This window comes from Manis javanica, chromosome 1, assembly GCF_040802235.1.
Source record: "Manis javanica isolate MJ-LG chromosome 1, MJ_LKY, whole genome shotgun sequence".
NCBI classification, from domain to species: Eukaryota; Metazoa; Chordata; class Mammalia; order Pholidota; family Manidae; genus Manis; species Manis javanica.
Genome location: NC_133156.1, coordinates 238,498,036 through 238,514,275, shown reverse-complemented (window position 1 = coordinate 238,514,275; position 16,240 = coordinate 238,498,036). Strand labels below are relative to the sequence as shown.

General features: G+C 45.3%; 1 long non-coding RNA gene across 1 annotated transcript; it reads left to right on the top strand.

Moving 5' to 3' along the window:
* The first annotated feature begins 4,032 nt into the window (after window positions 1–4,032).
* On the top strand, window positions 4,033–8,283 carry LOC140850673 (uncharacterized). Its single transcript, XR_012133611.1, has 3 exons — window positions 4,033–4,106; window positions 4,936–5,349; window positions 8,100–8,283. It is a non-coding gene; the product is annotated as an uncharacterized lncRNA (long non-coding RNA).
* Window positions 8,284–16,240: the final 7,957 nt, after the last annotated feature.

Sequence of the window (16,240 nt, the reverse complement as noted above, 5' to 3'; positions counted from 1 at the left end):
TGTATTCTACCTGTGGGGCTCAGGGAGAGTTTCATAAAGAAGATACAACTGAGGCCGTGTTTAAAGATAATTCCCTGTTTTCAGTACAAATAAGGGTCAGGGAAGCAGATGCCAACAGGCTGACGAACAATAGTTTGGCTTGTCTGGAAACACAGCATTTTGGGAGGGCTGGAGCGCAGGACGCGGAGAGATCGGAAGCAAGATAATTATAACTTACATGTATTGAGCTAGTCTGTGTTGAATTACGCCCTGGGTGCTATTTAAGCATAAACTCACTTGTCCTGCCCATCACAGTGAGAGGGAGATACTGCCCCGGTTTGGTTCGATCATGACGGAACCAAGGCTCACTGATGACGTCCCCGAGCCAGCAGGTGCAGAAGGCAGGCTGTCAGGCAGTCTGTGTTCCTGACATGATGTAATCCAGAGAGGGCACCCCAGCGGTTCCGTACACAGGCTGAGAATATTGGGCTTTGTTCTCTAGACTTTAGAACACTCAACATGCTTTTTAGCATTTGTGTTGGGAAGGACAGGTGGAAAGATGTGGGATCAGTTAGGAAATGATCGCTCAGGTCAAGGCAAGAAACAGAGACAGCCTCCAAAAGGTGGTCCTGGGAGGACGACGATGGGACAGGAAACAGCTGTGAGGACAGCAGACAGGATGAGCTTGGAGACCGCTCAACATGGCAGGAGTGGCTGAGGCGAGTGAGAATCCCAGGGTCACTCCAGAGTAAATGCACATGAATGTGCCCAGGCCAGCATCTACAGGACAACTGGTAAAAGTAAGATTAGAAACCACAGCTAATACACATCTCAGGCTTTGTGTGATTCACACTGTGAAGTCTGCAGTCTCTCAGATTCCCTCACCTGCCCTCTCCCGTGAACAAGGCAGCTGTCCCTGTTGCCGTGTTCTCTGGCTCTGTGTCACTGATTAGCAGGCCAACTCTTTCCCCATGTGTATTAGTTTTCTCAGGCTGCTGTAACAAAGCGCCACAAACGGGGCGGTCTAAACAGCAGAGACATATCGTCTCCCAGCCCTGGAGAACGGAAGTCCAAGTTCGAGGTGTCAGGCAGGGCTGGTTCCTCCGAGGCCACGGGGAGAACCTTTTCCTGACTTCTCTCCCAGTGTCTGCGAGTTTGCTGGGAATCCTTGGCTTTCCTTGGCCTGCAGATGCATCATTCAGCCCCCACCTTCATGCTCACGTGGTATTCTCCTTACGCATGTCTATGTCCAAATTGCCCCTTTTTATAAGAAATGGATTAGGGTCCACCCTTCTCGAGCATGACTCCATTTTAACCAATTACAGCTGGACTAGCACCATCTCTCAGTAAGACCACACACTGAGGTACCAGGCAGTAGAACTTGAGCTTATGAAGTTTTAGGGAACACATGAACCCATAAAACCAGCAAATGCCAAGAGCAGCACATGCACCCAGTGATGGGGATTGTGCTGTGCCACTGATGTCCATGCCAGAGCTGCCACATCAAGTGCTTTCTCCAAGGGTGGCACTGCCCATGCATCACACTGCTGGAGCTGCTCGCATCTCAGGCAGCCCGCCCTCCCGGGGGCCACGGAGAAGCATCCGCCACTTGTGCTCACACTTTAACACATCCCTTCTGCCCAGGGACCAGGCAGGACCCATAGGTCTGGAGATGGAGCCCCTGAGGCAGAAGGTTGCTTTGCCTCAATGATTTCCATGCCTGCTCCACATGGAGAGCAGACAGGGGAGGAAAAGCACATCTGATGTTGGGCCATCTAAGGCTCCTGGGAATTCAGTTACATTCCCCCTCTTCCTTGTCCAAGAGTCTAATATAATCTGAAGCAATAACAGAGGAGACTGAGGGAGGAGGCAGAAGGTGACCATGTGTACTTGGAAGGAGCTGTCCCAGCTCCCACGGAGGACAACCATGTCCTTGCGTCCCATCCCTCTGGCCCTGCCCTCCCAGTTCTGTTCCCCAGCACTGGCTTATGGCCCCTTTCATCCAAACAATCAAAATATATGGGCTCATCCATTTCTTCCTTTAGGTGAGTTCTCTTCCAGGGTCTTTCCTACAAAGAGCTGCACCACGTCACAGATATAGACAAATATGCTTACGTTTTATCATATGATTACTTCCATGCTTAGTATTTTAAGTTTCCTCTCATTTCATAAATATTTTCTGCATGTTATACTGGACAACGAGGTTGTTTTATCAGTGATCAATAGCCATATGTACTAGTTACTAACTCATCACATTCCATAATTCATTGATTGTGTACTAGCATGGTATGAAATGGTTATGAAAAATGAAACAAGGAACAGATGTATAAAATATAACCACAGCTCCATTCTTCAGTGGAGGACAGGGAAGCTCAGAGAACCCAAAGAGCCTCCCAGATCACCCAGCAAGCGAATGGCAGTTCTGTGACCTCAGGTATATCTGAGATCAGAACTGCTGTTCCTCACGTCACTTCACTACACAGGGTCACAATGGGGACATTTTTTAAAACCACAGTCTTTCTACTGTCTCTCTGAGCATCACAAAGCCTGTTATGTTTCATAAAAATTGAATGAAGTTAGGAGGTGATAACATTGAACAGATCATGTTCACGTTGCAAGGAAAAGTACCAACCAACTTTGCAAATCTGTGTGAAGCTATTGTATCTGTTATTTTCCATCCTAGAACCAATTGTGTGCAGAGTAGTGGAATTGGCTCTGAATGCTGTACATGAAGAGGGGGCGGTCAAAATCAGTTCTTCAGTGGAAGGCGGCATGGATGCTGAGTGTAACGGGAGTGGGCTCCCGGTCCGTGAATGTGCTCACGACTGGCTGCAGGACACAGCCAAGTGGCTGGGCAGACAGGCAGGTAGTACCCGACTCATCGTGAAGCCTCAACATTTATTCGATGGATGGATGAGGCGTCAGATGAGTCACTGAAATTCCTCACCTTTAAGGTGCGTTTTATGAGAATCTATGAGTCTCTGGTCCATATCCAGCTCTGTACGGAAACAGCATTATTCTTTCTAAAATTTGAGTGAGATGTGAAATATCATACTGCTAGCTACGCCACAGATCCATATTCTGACATTCTGAGAGGGGAAATTCTCTCTGAATGCTCAGTGCTGACCCGTGTATTGGCTGTCTGGCATGCCATCGTTCATGCCATCTGTTCGGGTGGCATTATGCCTAATTGCAAGGTGGCCTGACAGTTTTAAGGGGCTCTGCTTGCCGATCACATCTGAGCTTAGCTAGCTAACCTGCAGAACCCAGAACACAGCAAGCTGGAAAGTTAGGTAAATCACAACTTCAAATGAAAAGATCATGCTTCATTAAAAATGGCCATATTTTTGGACTGTGGTAGGTATCCTTCAAACAGCCTTTATGTCCCTTCAGTGACCACTGCCCTGGTGATCTCATGCTACAGAGAAAAGATCATGGACAAAGACCACTTCTTGTCCAGCCAGAACCACTGAAGCCTTACAAATGTTCAGAATGTCTTAAACTCTCATGCTTAGAAACAAATGCCCCAAGCTGCCAGAATTTCACAGCATTGTCTTCCTATAATAAGCAAACAGCTGTTACCCTAAAATTCAGTTTATCTTTTGGAAAAGATGCAGTAGGAGGCTGGATATGAGTGAATCTGCTTACCTCCTGGAATTGTCATGGAAAAGACCCAACCCAAGCATTAAAATATGTAGATTACAAAACAGGAAACTGACCTGCTTTCTTGACCCTGAAAATCTGGGAATGTATGTTTAGGTGTAGTGCTGTCGGTTACAGATGGTAAGGTGGGCTCAGAGATGTTAAAAGGTTTACTTAAGCTCAAAGAGGTAGTTCCTGCCGAGCTGGGATCACCAGCACCCAGCACGCACTCCTCTCTCCCCACACGCAGCTAGAACGGTGGTCACTGTTATTCTGGTGAAAATGGCGATATGGCTGTGAAGAAGTCTGGATTGACCAAGGCATGTTTTTCATTTTTTCCTTTCCTGTCCCTTTAATGACCATTTTTCTGCATGCACCAACTGGGCATGCACTTAAACGTGTTTCTTCCATAGATGACTGTGGAAATATTTTGGAGATTGAATGTTTTTCATCTTGTAACTAAAGTCTTTGAGACATTTAATATGGTAAGTACATCTCTTATTTCTATGAAGTGATCTCTGTTTGGAGCCAAGCTCTCGCTGTATCTGCTCCAGACAGATGCTTTTGAGACCCTGCGTATCCCATAATATACTGAATCCATAGCTGGGGCTCAATCATATTCTGTACTGAATACAGATTAGTGAAATGGGGAACAGCAGAGGAGATAGTGGAAGGCAAAGAGAAGGGGTTCTGTCAATAAAAGGAGATACAAATGCTGTTGGCTTTTAAAATAAAGTCCAAGCTTTGTAAGGCAATGTTCCTTACATACTATTTCTACTGCAGCCGTGTCTGTTTCTGTGTATTCGTGTGCATGCCCGGTGATGGCATATTGCATGGGCCGAACTTGACAGAAGCAAGTTAAGAAACAGTTTATTTTTCTCCCACTGCAATCTTCAAACCTACTTTATTCATTTTCTTTTCCCTAGTCCCTGAACGGGCAGTGTTCATAGCTCCTTTGATCGTGTTCAGGGGTTAGAACAAACTCATATTCAGTCATTAAAAACTCCAGGATGGTCTAAATCAGCACTTGTATCTCACATCTATGTTGAAAATGATCCCTACCCCACAGTTCAGCCCTGACTTGGGCTTTTTCACTGGGAAAGCAGGGTGTCATCTGCTCAGTTTTTCAACTCATACAGCACCTTTTATTTATCACCTCTGCTTCTATTAAAGGAGGGAGGAAAGGAAGAGGCTATATGTGATCAGGGACCTCTTCACAGATTCCAAAATGCTGGCTGGGTCTTTTCAGGGCCTATGCGGTGGGTTCACACAAGGCGTAACTGCCTCTCCGTCTTGCTCCCATCCTCTCCCTAGATATTAGACAGTGCATTGTTTCCTGGTATGGACGGTCAACACTTCTACTCTGGCCAGTTTCCTGGGGCTCTTCTCTCGCCAACAGGGAACACCAGGCACTCGTGTTCTGCACGATCTGGGTATGTGTGCACATCCCAACGGAAACACAGACTTCTCCTGAGGGAAATGTGGCTCCTACCAACAGAAATAGACCTTCCTGGAGTGAAATGCAGGCACCTTCCCATGCTGGTGCAGCCGCCTCCCGGGGAAGTGCAGACACAGCCCTGCGGTGCAGACCCGCCCCACAGAAGTGCAGGCGTCTGTCAGGGGAGCCGCATCCACTTGCAAAGGGGTTGCAGGCAGCTGCCATCAAGGGAAGCCCAGGCCCCGTCTGAAAGCTCTTCATGCTCTGCCTTGGAGAAGACAGGTGACCCTGTGAGTTTGTCCCTGACTGTGAGCAGCTCCGTTATTTCCAAACTCGGGTGGGGGAACAGGGGAGCCTCCAGTGTTCGCTCTTGGGAGACCCCCTCCTCTTCCTGTGGTTCTGAGCACACCGCCCTCACTTGTGTTGGTGTGGTGACCCTTGGGTGCTCGCGTGCCGTTTGTCTCCTCTTTCCAGCTCTGGCCAATTTCTAGTCTCTAAGTATTTAAAGACCAAAGAAGGGAGATGGATGGTGTGTCTCAGAGCAAGCTCAAATACTTAACAATTTCTGCAAAGGATGAGTCTAGTTACCACTTTTAGAAAGTGAGAAGCTTGTTACCTTGGTACTCAGTCTAATGGCCTTTAGGTAAGGCTCTAAAAATGGGAAAAAATATTGACTATCCACTGACATTTATTTTTAGCAAGCCGTGATCTGAAAAGATTCTGAGGTGGTTCTTTAGAAAGAAAATGTGCATTTCTGGCACATTATACACACTTGGATAATTTTGTTAGGAATGCACAGATTCACACGTTCAGGGCTTCGTCATGACGAAACGATCCAATGCGTTGTTACTTACAAATGACTTCTCTAGGCAGAGGATGTGCAATAATAAAAAGTGTGAGAAGCGTCTCTGAAAAACTGTAGCACTCTTATCAAAGCTTATGGGAAAGCAGGGAGGCATTTTCTCAAAGGGTAGCAGAGACCCACGGCACAGAGGAGGGTGAACGTGCAGCCCGGGCAGTTGAAGGCCCCTTGATTCCCTCAGCTTTCAGCCTGCACAACAGCAAGGCTATTTGATGGCTTCCATTTCTGATCTGTAAAACAATAGGATTAAATGCATCTCGAGATGTTTTAGGCTTGGCATAGTGAATCATAAATAAAACCTGCTGATGGCCCATAGGAACATTTTTTTTTAATCTGTGAAAAAGTTATTTGTTATTCATTGAAATCAGATTCTTATCTAAGTAAACACACATTTTGAACAATACATATGTCTTAACATTTTACTCATAAAATCCCAGGTAAATATTATCTCCCCACATTAAGTAAGTGGGAAAACTGAGCCTCTCTTCAAAGACAAATCATAGCTCTGTAGTCTTCATCTTGTATCATGGCTGGTGGATAAAGTCACTTTGAAAAGCTAAAGTGTTCTGGGATTGCTGTCTGGGTCAATTACCGTCACTTGGCCAGTCCCTTTACTTCCTGCAGAGACCTTGTCAATAAGCCAAGCCCTCCAAGGCTTCATGTGGCTGCAATTAAGGCTCACTCCTCCCCTTGGACTTTCAGAATCTGGTCACACTGTAGATAGATCCACACTATTTCAAAAGGAGGGGAGGAGAGAGAGAGACAGAGAGACAGAGACAGAGACAGAGACAGAGAGACAGAGACAGAGACAGAGACAGAGACAGAGACCGACAGAGAGAGCAGGACATAGGATTGTCAGAGTTCTGTGAATCTGCCTGCTTTGCTGCAGCCTCCCTCACTTCGGTGATGACTTTTATTCTGTTCTATTGATGTTCACGTTATTTCCCGTTTTTTAGCAGAATATCTTGAAGCAACAGCAGCAATAAAGCAATGTTTCTGTCAGTCATCTCTGTCTTTCTCACCCTTCTTTTTTTATGATTAAGTTAGTTTATTTTACCTGAAGCTCTTCCAATATAACCAATGTAAATGGTGATACTGAGAAACATTGGGAAGAATTACTGATAGATGTCAAAACACCATGCCTTCCAATCCATCCTCCGTGAACTTCTTATAAAGTGCCATGAACTTGGCTACAAATGCTTCCAAGGGATAAATGGCTTTGCTACCCAGCTGTAGACGATGTTCACAGTCAGCTGCCATCTGGGCCACTTCCCCTGTAAGTTGTCCATCACAATTATGTAGAAGTTCTGAGAGAAGGCCCTTGATTATTATTTCAGGAGGAATACAATGAGTTAGAAGCTCATAGAGTCTTCCACGGACTTCAAGGAGCCCGTGCGGGGTCTGCTGGCTGACAACAGAGTTGGTGGTCTCCCTCAGACACACCTCCCAATCTGTTTCAGGTGCTTCTTGGTCTGCAGTAAAAGGGTATTGTTGCACTCATTCTGCAGGCTTCACACATAAGCAGGGCTTTTCTGCGATTTCTGCAGGACTTCTCTACAAGTCTCTGAGCCAGTTCTCTCCATCACATACACATAAAACACATACGATTTTTTTTGTGAGGGTTGAGTTTCCAAAGATAGGAAATAAGACTGAGATTTGTCCAGTGATCTTAAGACCATCCCTAGAATCTTAGAATTTAGCACTATTTCTAGAATGCACATTCTAGGGGTGTCCAGTGCATTAATTCTACACTGTGTGGACCCCCTGACATTGAGGACTAGGAGTGTGGACTCATCATCTTTGCATTCAATCTCTAAGTATATTTTTAAGTTTCTGCCCCATGCTAGGCCATGGTGGTAGTCAAGAGTATCTGACAACAATCCTGAATTGGACAAGGCAGGTTCAGCGTAAAGCTGGGGAGATTTAAAGCCAGGGGAACATGGCAGGCAGGATTGTAAAATACCCATCTGCGTATAACCCCTGGATGCGCATAGTGGGTATAATCCCAGGGATGGGGAATATGACGGGGATGTCACACCCTGAGGCCAGGTCACACACAGCAGCTGACTCCAAGGGCCCTGAGAATCACCGGCACCATCTGATTTAAATTACCATTTAAGAGAAGAGCCCCATCCTGAATAAAGAAACCTGAAGCATGAGCAGTGTGATTTTACACAGGGAATATCCTCCATTTCTGGTTCGAGATGGAGGGGGCCAAGTGGCAATGAATGTGGGGGCCTCAAAGAGCTGAGTGTGGCCAAAAAGCGGGGACCTCAGCCCTATTCTTCTGCAAGAAACTGGATCCTGCCAATGACAATAATGAGCTGAGAAGAGGGCCCCAAGCTCCAGAAGAGAACTGCCAGCACCTTGGTTTTACCTTGTGATGGGCCAACAGAGAACTCTTTCACATCCCACCTGGACTCACATAATGGTAAGCTAATAAATGGATGGGATTGACTTTATACACCTTGATTCAGATAAAAAATTATACACCATAATATTCATTCTCTTAAAGTGCAAAATTCAGTGTGGTTTTTAATTATTACATTCACACAATTGTCTGCTCTCTAATTTCAGAACATTTTTATCTCCCCCAAGAGTCCCTATACTGATCAGCAATTACTCTCCATTCCTTCCTTCCCAACACCCTGGTCACCCCTAATCTACTTCCTGTTTTTATGGATTTGCCTATTCTTGACATCTTACGCAAGTGGAATCATAGCATGTGTGACCGTCTGTGTCTGATTCCTCTCACTAAGCATCCAGACTGTAACATGTATAAATACCCAATTCCTTTTAATGGCTGAATAAATTTCCACTATATGGAGAGACAACATTTTATTTATCCTGTGAGCATGTGGGTTGTTCTCCTTTTTGGCTATTAGGAATAATATAACTAGGAACATTTGTGTACAGGTTTTTGGTGTGGACATACATTTTTGATTCTCCTGAGTATACACCTAGGATTGAGATACCGGGTAATACGGTAAGTCTATGTTTAATATCTTGAGAAACTGCCGGCTTGTTTTCAAAGTCACGGTACCATTTTGCTTCCCATTAGCAATGAGTATCCCAAATTCTCCACATCCTTGCTGACACTTCTTTTTGTCTGTTACTGTGATAGGATTATTGATCATTGTATGTCTTCTTTGAAAACATGTCTATTCAAATCCTTTTCTCATAGAAAAAGTTGGTCTGTCTTCTTATTGTTGAGTTGTAAGAATTCTTTATATATTCCAGATACAAATCTCATATCACATAAAAGATTTACAAATAATTTCTACCATTTTATGGAGTGTTTTTATACTTTTTTAATGGTATATTTTAAAGCACAGAGTCTTTAGTTTTGATAAAGTCAAATTTATGTATTATTTGAGCTTTTGGTCTCATGTCCAAGAAGCAAGCACCTCAATCAGGATAATAAAGTTTTACTCCTAAATTTCCTTCTCTGAGTTTTAGCTCTTATAGTTAAGACCATAACTAATTTTGAGTTAATTTCTGTATATAGTGTGAAATAGGCATCTGATTTCATTTTTATGGGTGATTATTTTCTAGCATTACTTGTTAAAAAGATTATTCTTTCCCCCACCAAGTACATGTAATGATTCACTTCTGGCTGCTCTGTTTATTATTCTACTGATCTCTGTGTCTATTCTTATGAAAGTACAACATTCTCTTACGCTTTTGAGAAGTGTGAGTCTTTCAAGTGTGTTTTTCAAAAAAATTGTTTAGGCTTTTCTGGGTCTCTGGGTCTCCATATCAATTTTAGAATTAGCTTGGATTAATTTTTTCTTAATGTTATTTTTTTCTACAAATTGGTCTTCTTCAGTACAGGCAGGATGTGAAGAGCAATACAAAATATTCTGTGAGACTCCTGATAATGTGGTTTAGTGAAATGCCTATTTCTAGTATTCCTATATGAGCTCAGATTAGCTAACTGCATTTTCCTGCTAAAACGAGGACTCATGGCATGATTTAATTAGTCAATCTCTTGCAAATGGATGGTTTAGAAGAGAATGGCTCTAGCAAGATATCCTTGTAGCATTTTCACCCCTCATTGATTCTGCTCTGGTAAGCACATGCAATTCAACATGAAGGAAAAGAGGAAAATGCTGAAGATGCATCATTTTATAATGTTGGAAAGCAGATTTATAGACATACGCATAGACTTTGAATACCATCCCAATTTTTAAAAGTGCTAGTGTACTTCCAAGTTATTTTTTATTTTGGGGAACTTGAGCCATACAACAGTGAGAAATTTTTTACGTAAGTTGATATGATGTTAGAATAAATGAGATATATTGATTATTGTCTGATCAAATACTGTATCATGTGGAAGCAGAACTCTTTATTTAGGCATTCTAGTTTGGATGGATGGGGTTATTAGCCTAGGAATAGACTGGTTGATCCCATGAATGCATTTATAGTAAGGGTGGTACATTTATAAAATCAAGGATGCCATAAATTTTGTGACAGGCAGCTCTTCAAACAGGCATTCTCATTTTATAGGGATAGCAGTACATTTCAATTGCATGAGCAACCCATTACCAACATCTCTGTCCTTGTGTACCTCACAGCAAGCAGAGCCCAAGGCCCTTGGCAGAGCTGGTAATTTTTGAAACATGGTTACTACTGCTTTTGGATTAGGTGAACTGTGAGGGACCAGAAGCAGGGCTTTCTAGCTTAAGAGCTCGTGCATTTGCCAAATGAGTGGTTTTGAAAATTGGTCTTCCTTTGCTGAAACATGATTTTTGACACTGAGAAATCTCCAGCATAAAAGAGAAATGTCATGTCAGAACACAGGAGGTAAATTGAGCACTATGCATCCTAGTTTTCCTTTCTTTTTCTTTTTTTCATGGAATGACCTGGAATGAAGACATTTTGATCACATTTATATTCCGCACTCTTTTCAGTGGCCCTGTGATGAGGGTTGAAGGACAGAATTGCAGTAGGTCAATGGCTGGGCTATTGAACCAGAACTGCATGGATCCTATTTGCAGTGACATCCACTCAGCCTAAAAGCACTCTGGGAGTAACAGGTTGGCTAGGAAATCAGGGGAGCAGGAAGTGTCCTGGAGGATCTGAGACAGAGGTGACAGTGAACTCAAGGCAGTCACACTTACTGAAACACAGGCGATTGTTGCTCAAATACCCCCCTCCTAATCTCATGTTTGTTTGCAGAGGCACTGCAGTCTGAGGGTCAGGTTTGTAGGTGGGAGCCAGTATAAATAATAATACTAATAATAGGAACAGCAGAAATAACAACACAGTTCCAGAGGTTTAGGTGAGAGAAAATCCTCCCCACCTTGCTGAGAGAAGCAGAAACTCACTGAAATGACATACATACTGGTGCAGCCAGACAACCTGTAAGAGGGTAGTTGCCGCAGCATTGGTACCAGGAATCAACAGCGACAACTGGCAAACCAGAGCGAAGCACACAGTTCAGGATCTTCAGGATCTGCCCCCTGGCATTAGCGCTGAAGTGGCCACCAAGCCCGTCAACATACCAGGGTTTCAGGTGAAAGTCTAGGGCTTCCTCTGTGACAACATTCCGCCTTCTCCTTCTTCCCCGCCACTGGTGATAGACCCCAGGGAGCTCAGATGCTTCAGCTATAAATCCTCTGCAATTGTGAGTAACTCTTTTTTCAGTCTGAGGAGGAGGGGACCATAAGATCACGCTGCCTTCGCTCAGCATCCAAGTCCGAGAAGCTTAAATGAGTTATGGGGTTTCACTGGGGAGCAGGGAGATTGCACAAGGTTATTTATTAGTCATCTACTGTGTATTCTGCATGTGCATCAGCTGTTCCTGGCCCGCAGGAGCAGAGTCAATAGGCTGCTGCAGAAGCAGACAGGGTGGCGCTGGGGGCAGGGAGCCAAGAGCAGGGTGGGCACAGAACAGCCGCCGGCGGGAGGGGCTGCGGGCAGGGCCCACGTCCTTGCCGGTCAGAGGACACCCGCCTCTTCAGGGGGACTTGAAGGAGGACACAAACCATTTCCCACTATCTGATGATGGAGTTGGGCTCTGAGACAATTTTGGGGGTAAAAAATGAAAATTCAGGCCACTGAAGTATCCTCTAACCATAAAGGTGGGTGAGCCCTTGGCAACTGGGCCGCCTGGGGTCTGGGGGCCACGCACTTCCTCCTGGCCTCCTCAGCCCAAGGGGTCTCCCACCGCCCCCTTTTCCCTCTGCCCCAAACTGTATATCCTCGCTGCCGGCCTTTTCTTATTTTCCTGACATGTTTCATCTGCAGCCCAGATCACTCCCTGTGGTGGGTTAAAGACACGCCTGCAGATTCTTCATGCTCCTCCCGTCAAGGAGCTTCATTTCCCTCCCTGGAGGGTGGGCTGGCACGGAGTGAGGAGGCAGCGAAGTGCGGGCGAGGCGAGGTCCGCCAGGCTGGAGGCTCTCTGCCGGCCTCCCTCGCTGTCCCTCTCTCGCTGTCTTCCCGTGCCTCCCTTGCTCACTTTCTGTCTCTCTCGGAATCTCTGTCTTTCTGCTGTCTATCTGTCTCTCTCCTCTGTCTGTCTGTCTCTGCCTGTCATCACCTGACTGAGGGGAGCCAGCTGCCTAGGAGAACTTCGCCTCCCGGCTCCAGCCATGTGGGTCAGCTCCTTAGAGGTGCGCGGCCAAGCCTTCGGAGGATGGCAGCCCTGATGGGCAGCTTGGCCGCAGCCTTGTGATGCACGCGGAGCCAGAGGCAGTGGCTAGGCTGCTCCCGGATTCCTGACCCCCAGACGCAGGCCGCTGAGCTCGGGGATAATTCCTTACAAGGCCCAGAGAGCCACTGCGCACTGTGCTTCCACATAACCGCCCTAGCCCGCAGGTAGGACCGCTCTGGCTCGGTCAGTAATGCGTGCATCCTCACCCCTGAACCCCCGAAACCCATTGTTCACATTGGCACCTAAGTGATTAGCTCAAAACCGGTGGCTGGTTCTTCCTGTATTTCCAGAAACAGCTTCCCTACTAGGTCACCATGGGCTTTGTCGAGAGGAAGTGCAGGCTTTGTGAGAAGATGAACAGGTATGGGGGGCGGAGAACTGAACTGCTAATTCATCCGACGGCTGCGAAGGGTACCCCTCCTGCCAGTTCCCCCGCACCCGCTTGCTCACGGCGAGTCCAGTAGCCGCTAGCCGCCCGGCCTCTTTGGCTCTGCCTCACGCATCACCGGCTGTGACTTTCCTCTCCACCTACATGTCCTGTGCTTTCGCCTGCATCTTCATCGCTCCCGATGAGGACTTTTGGCTCACACCTTGACCCATCACATTGCTCTCTTCTCTGCAGTTTCTCAAAGGCACAGCAGATACTTACTTCCTGAAAATAACACCATTGTTCATGTTACTTTCATGTACAAATATCTTAAATTTAGTCCAAATTGTCCACAAAGTCTAACTTCCTATCTAAAGCTGAACATTTGTTCTCGTGTCAACACAAATAGACTTTGAGTCTCTCCCTCTTTATTTCTTGCCCCTCCTGTGAATTTCCATTCTCACCCCTTCCATTTTTCCACGTCCAAATCCTTCTTCAGGTCAAATACATGTTTTAAGCTGCTAAATTTTGTGGTGACTTGTTACATGGCTATAGATCAATACTACATGCATAGACTTGTCTCTTGACACTGGTTTACTGCCCCTCTGGTAATGCACAAAGTTTCCACAACCAATTATTAATTATACCCTATGGTTCTTGAGAAGCAACGAGCAATATGATCCTCTGTTATCATATATCAAGTATAAGACCACATAGAATTCATTAAAACATATAAATCCCAGTTTTCCCATCTGTCAAATTAAGTTTGGGTTTTGTGATTACTAAGATCCCATCCTTATATGCTTCTAACAGTATCAAGTGCAAAGAAAACCAACAAAAAATGTCCCATTTTTGAAATCTTAGTCTGTTGATGAGTATTTGTTGAGTGACTACTGTGTGCTCAGAATTGTGCCAGGAGCTATGAATCTCAAGGCTTCTTTATATGTCATGCTTCCATTTTTGCTGAAGTTATTGATTTAAAAAACACATTTAGCTATATGCATCCAATTTCTAAAGCTATTTTTATACTGATAATATTTTAAATAAAATCCATTTAGAGAAAAAGAAAGCATTCATCCAAAGTGTGCACAGCCGTATTACTAGTTAGCTGGTTGTGGTTATTGAAGGATAGCCGGATATGGGAAGGCTGAGTAAGATTATCAGGGAGAGCTGACTGCAGGGTGTGTGACCTGTGAGACTCAGTTTAATGGTCTGCTGTGGTTTGCATTGAAATTCTTAATTCTTTTTGACTTTTCATTTCTCCCTGAACCCCACCAATGATGCAGGTGGCCCTCAAGTGACTCTGGTCTCCCCCTTTCCCTTCCCTGTTGACAAACGCTTGGTGGAAAAGCAAAGGTTGTTCAAGGGAGGCCCTGCAGAAGAAACCCTAAGACAAGAGTTCGTGTGCAAGTGATTTATTAAGGAAGTGTTCCGAGGAGAAACAGGGAAAGGACTTGGGGGAACTCGGACAGGAAGGGGAAAAGGCACAGTGAGTGTGATGTCAGGAAAGCTCCCAGAGGGCAGTTCCCGGTGGGGCTGTGGGGTAGAAGCTGCACTCGCAGTGTCTGGGCCTGAGTGAGGCAGATGAGCTTCCAGCCCTCTACTCTTTGGAGCAAGAGTTGGGAGTGGGAATACCTCCCAAGAATCCCCAGTTCTCTGCACGTGAAGTCAAGGACTCCAGCAGCTGAGGGCCATCCTCAGTAAATAGTCACCAGGGCAGACCTTTGGAGGCAGAAGCTCGTCGGAGCTGGGAAAGGCAATTAAGCACAGGAACAGTGAAAGGAGCCCAAGGGCATCTGCGTGGAGCCCCACCAGCATGCCCTATAGTGGTCAACCCCTCTGAAATCAACAAGTGATGTTTGCTATTACCGAGAACACTTAACAACAACTTCAAATCTAATATTCTCCCCAAATCTAAAATATTGATAAAGGAGCACATCTCTGGTGTGTTCACTCATTGTGTACTCTGCCAAGTGCTGTGCTAGGCGCTCTGTAAAATACACACCAGAATGTTGTGTGGCCTATGTTGTTCTCAGGAAGGAAAGTTAAAAGTAAGCAGTAGAGATACTCATTTTTTGTTCATGAAATATTTATTGTGAGCCAAACACTACTGTTAAGCAGTAAGATTACCAGAGTGGTGTCATTTGGCCCTTGCCCTCAGAAATCGATAGCATGGAGTGGGGGACATCTGACTGACATGTGAACAAATCAGGATGTTCAGTTCGTAGGGGGCATTCAAATCAAAGAGGAGGATCTGAGTCTTTGGATGTGATTTGATGGGGTTAGGCTGAGTTCCTAAGAATGAATGAAATGAGGAGGAGAAGGGAGGTCCACAGTAGCCAATATTAGTCAAATTATAAAGACTTGGGTTCATTTTTCTACCAACCTATAAGCAAGGTTTTGGGAAGAAAATGGCGAGTAAAGGAGACCAGGAGTATCTATTCATGCAGCACACATCCTTGTGATGGGCAGCAGACATGCGTGCAAAGGAACTTCAAGATATAATGCTTGGAGGCAGAGATGTTTTCCAAGAAGGTAGGCATGAAAGAACATTATACATTCAAATGACTTCCCGTAACTTGATGTGGCTTTGAATCTGGAGAGATGGGACCATGGAAGGTCCCCTGCGAGGCACGGCAAAGCGTTATGTGTGTTCCTGTGAGTGATGGGGCCTCCTGGAGAGCTTCAAGTGACAGGGTCATGTGTATATTTTAGAAACATCGTTCCCATACTTATCTGCTCTGGGCTCATCCTAAAACATGGCTGACCCACTGGTCCATCAGCTACTTTCATCTGTATTATTTTCAGAGTCTCAGTTGTCTGATCAAGGGAGCTGAGCCAGAAAAGTCTCTCTATTAGTTATTTGAAAATGAGGAGACCTCTCCTTTCCCAGTGAAGATTTGGCAATACTGATGACACTTTTCAGCTGTTGTGATTTGGGGACTGCTCCTGGCATCAAGAGGGTAGAGGGCAGGGATGCTTCAAAACACCCCGCAAGGCCAGGACCACCCAGACAACCAGGAATGATCTGATTCAAGCTGTCAATAGTGCCAGTGTTGAGAAACCCTGTTACACATTGATGAAAGAGGAAGCAAAGTGATCTTCTGAAGGCAAGAGTGTGTCTAGTAACCGCAAGGCACCAGAAGTGGGGGAGGCGTCGGACCATCACTGTGGGAAACTTTCTAAGCACTGTGTGATGGCAACAGCTCTCAATATATATATAAGTGGCAAACTGAGTGTGCAAAAAGTAGGCTGTGTTTCAAGCACTTAATTACTAAAAGCAAAGTAAAA